We start from the raw sequence: 6,418 nt of genomic DNA, 5'->3' as shown, positions 1-6,418 counted from the left end.
AGACTGGCCCTTGTGCAGGTGGCACGTAAAAGCACCCACTACACTCTCAGAGTGGTTGGTGCTATGAAGGGTACCCAGCTGTAGAAACTCTGCCAGATCAAGATTGGAGCCTAGTGCAGCCATCTGGTTCGCCAGTCCTCAGTCAAATCGTCCAACCCATGCCAGCATGGAAAGCGGACATTAAACGATGATGATGATGATGATGAAGCTGACATTTTTATCTTTCTCAAGGTAATCATCAGTAGAGAGAAGTAAATCCTTTGTTTTTGCTTGGCCTGGTTTAGTTACAAAGAACTTGAAGCCAAATAGCTTTCTTTCTCTTTGAGTCAATCTGTCTCTGGTCAAAGAGAAACTCTTTCAGTATGCGGAACAACAAGCGAATGTAGATCTATCACCCTCCCTACATGACTTACTCTCTTTCCCTCTCTCTCTCTCTCTCTTTCTATCTCTCTCTCTCTCTCTCTCTTCTCTCTCTCTCTCTCTCTCTCTCTCTCTCTCCCTCCCTAGGCTTCACAGAGATGAATTCAACAACCATGCAGAATGGACTGGAGATCTACAAATAACTTGTCTACACAAACAGCTTGACAAAGTTGAGTTTTTTTTTATATATTGTACCATCATAATCATCAATAAGATAAAAGGCCGTCTTCATTTCTTTGATGTAGCTTCATGACTCTCTCATTACATATATATATATTTTTTGTTTTTGGAAGCACTCCGTCGGTAACGACGACAAGGGTTCCGGTTGATCCGAATCAACGGAACAGCCTGCTCGTGAAATTAACGTGTAAGTGGCTGAGCACTCCACAGACACGTGTACCCTTAATGTAGTTCTCGGGGATATTCAGCGTGACACAGAGAGTGACAAGGCCGGCCCTTTGAAATACAGGTACAACAGAAACAGGAAGTAAGGGTGAGAGAAAGTTGTGGTGAAAGAGTACAGCAGGGATCACCACCATCCCCTGCCGGAGCCTTGTGGAGCTTTAGGTGTTTTCGCTCAATAAACACTCACAACGCCCTGTCTGGGAATCGAAAGCGCGATCCTATGACCACGAGTCCGCTGCCCTAACCACTGGGCCATTGCGCCTCCACACACATATATATATATATATATATATAACGGAGGGCAAGGTTTACAATATTGGGAGAATATCGTCTCCTTCCATCATCTTTTTGTTCTTTGTGTAGTTCAGTCTCCGGCAGGCGAAGAGAGAAGACCTCAGGTACAAATGCAATTTGCAACTGGTCTATTTACAAGTTTCCCAGTACAGGTGAAGTGTGCTGCTCTCAGCAACCACCTTTAGCTGTGTGCATTGTGTAGTCGGTCTGTTAGTGCGAGCACATTGCCTCTGGGGGTACAACCTACAGACAGGACCAGCCAATGGAGTGCGATCAGCAAGCGCTGCCGCAAAGAGGCAGCAAAAGAGAGCAAGAATCTCAATCCGTTTTTCCCTTATATACAGTTTTCCATCGCGAGCCTTGTTGTGATCTCACACATGGCAAATGGATGCAGGTGAGGTCTCACTCCAGTCTCAGAGATGGCAATGGTTGCCGAAAGATCTCATCCAATATGGCGCTGACTGCTTGTGCCGCTACATATATATAAACATACACACACACAACATATTATATCTATATATATATACACACACACACATATGCACACGTATACAATATATACCCATGCAGTGCTTCTAGAAGTCACTTTTGTCTTGATGAGTTAGTTTTCATAAGAACCTCGTATAGTCAGATATCCTAGTCGTCCTTTGTCAGAGTTCTGAGGTCAGTTTTTACCACTTCTTCCCATGTCTTCCTGGGTCTTCTTCGTCCAAGGCTCCACCTACAGTTAGTGATTGACATTTCTTTATACTGCTGTCCTCATCCTCACACATTAAGTGTCCATACCAGTGCAGTCTTCTTTCTTACACACTACATCTAATTCCCCTTATGCCCAGAAAAAAATCTCAGCACATTTATACTATGTCATTCATGCATACTTACACTGAATATTCAACAGAGCACGTTCACTTTATTTCCTTCCATCTTCTCAAGTCTTCTGTATTCAAAGCTCATGTCTCACTACCATGCTTCACAAGCATCATAAAATCTGCCTTTCACTTAGTGAGAGAAGACCTTTGTTGCAAGCAGTACGAGCTCCCTGAACTTTTTCTAGCCCATTCTTACTCTGGCTACTATACCTTCAGAACAACCATCTCCCTTGCTGATGACAGCTTTCAGGTTGCAAAAACTATCAACTACTTACAGTGAGCCATCGAGGCATCCAAGGGGTTCTATTTCTGATGTGTTTATGGAAAGTACTCTTCCCGAGCATCTATCACATATGAAGCTTATGATCTCTGATAGTCTACCTATGATTCAGCCACATCCCTTGTGTGTCCATAGATTACAATGAGTATAGTATATGCAGTTTATACCTGCTCTTTTTCTGCATATTGAGCAAGGCCAATTCCTTGAGGGTACCAGGGTACCAGGGTCCTGTCTTCTTTCCTATTAATTAAAACTTTTGTCTTTGCTAAGTTTATACTAAGATCTCTTGACTCCGGGTCAGGTTTAGCTTTCATACCCAGAATTTCCTCTCTAATCCCCCTAAAGATTCAGTTATGAGAACTAAATTAATGTTTAAGAGTATGAATGTATGTCAGAATATATCTGCGGGAGCCCCACCCACATAACCATTGGCCAGAACCTAATGGCAAGTTCCTTCAATTCACACGACCATACAAGTCCATCCTGTGTCGAGGAAAAAGAAATCCACACTAATCATGCTTCTGTTCACATGACCCCCTTCACTCCTCTCCTTCCAGCAAGGTCCCCTCACCCATTCGCATGCTGTCACTAACCCTATACTTCTGGCCCACCCAAGTCCCATGCTTAATTTTATAGTTAATGTTTTGCAGACATGCTGCTATAGTTTTACAAATCGAACCCAGCATCTATATTTTCTCCTGTCTTAACAAGCTTAGTTATGAATGCTACAGAATTATTCCTTCAATTATGCTGATTTGTCGTGGAACTTTATAATTCATGACCAATCTGAATATTACTTGTACAGTGAAGTAAAAGTTACCATTAAATGTTAGCATGGTGTTGTTATATCATTAACACACAGCCTCATGCAAACCCCTCTTGCAACACTAGATTAGCTCTTCATTTATAGTAGCTCTTCTTCCTGTTCTTCATTGCAGGCAAATAATAGGGTCCAAGCAGAAGCAACAGGCTCTCAACTAAGTTATTGACAAAGGAAGACTGCAAGCCATCTTAGATCTGTAGAACCTTACAGGGGTTGTTTTACAGACAGCATCATTGTCAAGTGTAATGTGCAAAAATAGATGAGGAAGTTTAAAAAGAGGAAACTATCATCATCATCATCATCATCATCATCGTTTAACGTCCATTCTCCATGCTAGCATGGGTTGGACGGTTCGACTGGGGATCTGGGAAGCCAGATGGCTGCACCAGGCTCCGGTCTTATCTGGCAATGTTTCTACAGCTGGATGCCCTTCCTAACGCCAACCACTCCGTGAGTGTAGTGGGTGCTTTTTACGTGCCACCTGCACAGGTGCCAGGCGAGGCTGGCAATGGCCACGGTCGGATTGGTGTATTTTACATGCCACTGGCACGGAAGCCAGTCGAGGCGGCACTGGCTTCGGCCATGATTCGGATGGTGCTTTTTACGTACCACCAGACCAGGGATCCTGGCTGGTTCAATTCGATTTCGAAACGACACAGAGGGAGTCCATCAACTTCAACCGTTAACATGTACCGTAAGTGAATGAATAGATTTGCACAACTGAACTGTGGTGACAATACATTACACAAGAGGATGAAGGATTTTGGGGTGTTGAAATTGATAGCTGATCCCTGAAGAGAGGAGTGGGAGTCTGCTCAGGTTTACTGGAAGTGCCTAGAGTCAATGAAGACACATTTTGTTTTATTCTGGTAGCAGGGGATGATCTGGAAATGAAGGTTTCATTCCATAGAATCGCATCGCACCTCTTCTCCAAGACCTAAGAAGTTCAAGAGCAGCAATTAGCACAGAAAGTCAGTGACTGTTTGGGTAGGTTGACAAGGGTGTCATTCTCCTTGATTTTCTGGAACATGGCTGTACCCTGAACAGAGAGCAGTACATAGTGACACTAAAAAAAAAGCTTAGACCATTTAAAAGAAGGGACCAAACAAGAATCTGAAAAGGACCCACATACACCATTACAATATGTGATCTCACACTTCAGGCAATTGGTAAATTGGGATTGGCCAGAGGTCCTCCGGCTACTGTACAGCCCAGATCTGGAAACCCTGACTTCCAGATGTTTTGTCAAATGAAGTACAGTCTTTTGGAACAATGAATTGACAACAGATGCGGTGAATCTGGCAGTGAAGAAGTGGATACAACAGTGTAGACCTAAATTTTTGCAAAAAGGATTTGAGAGTTAGGTTTGATGATGGTGTAAATAAATCATTGCAATGAAAACTTTATTGAGTACTGCCTTTGTATATAGGAACAGACCCTCGACCAGCATGTGCAATTTGGATGAAAAAGGACAGGGAATAAAGATGTTCTGCTCCTCGTATACATCATCATCATCATCATCATCATCATCGTTTAACATCCGTTTTCCGCGCTAGCATGGGTTGGACGGTTCGACCGGGGTCTGGGAAGCCAGGGGCTGCGCCAGGCTCCAGTCTGATCTGGCAGAGTTTCTACAGCTGGATGCCCTTCCTAACGACAGCCACTCCGAGAGTGTAGTGGGTGCTTTTTACGTGCCACCTGCACAGGTGCCAGGGGGGTCCGGCATCGGCCACGATTGGTTGGTGCTTTTAATGTGCCACCGGCATGGAAGCCAGCCAAGGTGGCGCTGGCATCAGCCACGTTCGGATGGTGCTTTTTATGTGCCACCGGCACAGAAGCCACTCGAGGCGGCGCTGTCATCAGCCACGTTCAGATGGTGCTTTTTATGTGCCACCGGCACAGAAGCCAGTCGAGGCGGCACTGGCAACGGCCACGTTCAGATGGTGCTTTTTATGTGCCACCGGCACAGGTATCACAACTACTATTTCCATTGATATTTGTTTCGATGTTCATGTACATGCACTTGACTCAACAGGTCTCCTCAAGCACAGCGAGATGTTCTGGGATCCAAGGTACTTTGAATGGGTAGGGGCTACACGGAACATTTATTTATGGCCAGACCTGGAGAGGATGAGATGTCAGGTTAAAAAGGCTTAAGACACACCATTTGCCAAGACTGTACTACTATAATTCCGTCTGGAGTTGAAGGTTTAAGAAAGGAAAGAAATCAATGCATCAATGAAAGGAAAGAGATGACAGAATTTAGATGAAAGTTGTGCTTTAATAATCTGGTATGACCGACAAGACTGGTAACTGTAATAGCTACACTTTGAAAATGGATGAATTATCTCGAGCCAACAAAGGAGCCTTACAAGGAACCTCTATGTGGTTTCTCAACAGACTAGATATAGCAGCCAAGTTTTCTTAACTCGCATTAACTGTTTTATAAAAGATTGTACTTAAGACTACATCTAATGTAGTATTAGGGACATGATGTCTGGAAAAAAAGATGGGAAGATAATGGCTGGAACACTTTTGATAATAGGTCTACTCAGTCAGGGATAACCTGGGGCTAGGCGACAGTATCCTAATTGCTTACATTTATATACTGTTTTACACATATATATATATGTAAGTGCGTCAATATATTCACACACACATACTGACTTTTATGCTTGTATACACAAGCAAATTCATAAATTCATTTACCCTCTCTCTCTCTCTCTCTCTTACAAGCTTGTGTATATATGCATATAAAGTCATACTTACACTTACCCTCATGTATCCATATACACAAACATAGACATGCGTGTGTATACATGCATATATATATATATATATATATATATATATATATACATATTTATGCACGGATAGTCACAGATAAGCATTCACATATACTTAGATAGATTGTCACAGATGCAGCACACATATACATGCATACATACATAGATACATATATACATACATTACATACATACATACACACATACAGCCATATGTTACATACATACATACATACATACATACATACATACATACATACATACATACAAACATTCATTACATACATTCATGTATACATACATACATACATACATACATACATACATACATACAAACATTCATTACATACATTCATGTATACATACATACATACATTTTTCTATTCATTTATTCTTTTACTTGTTTCAGTCATTTGACTGTGGCCATGCTGGAGCACCGCCTTTAGTCGAGCAAATCAACCCCAGAGCTTATTCTTTGTAAGCCTAGTACTTATTCTATCGATCTCTTTTGCCAAACCGCTAAGTTACTGGGATGTAAACA

The sequence above is a fragment of the Octopus sinensis genome, linkage group LG1 (genome assembly GCF_006345805.1).
Source record: "Octopus sinensis linkage group LG1, ASM634580v1, whole genome shotgun sequence".
In the NCBI taxonomy this organism is placed as follows: domain Eukaryota; kingdom Metazoa; phylum Mollusca; class Cephalopoda; order Octopoda; family Octopodidae; genus Octopus; species Octopus sinensis.
Note: the sequence above shows the minus strand (reverse complement) of the source record.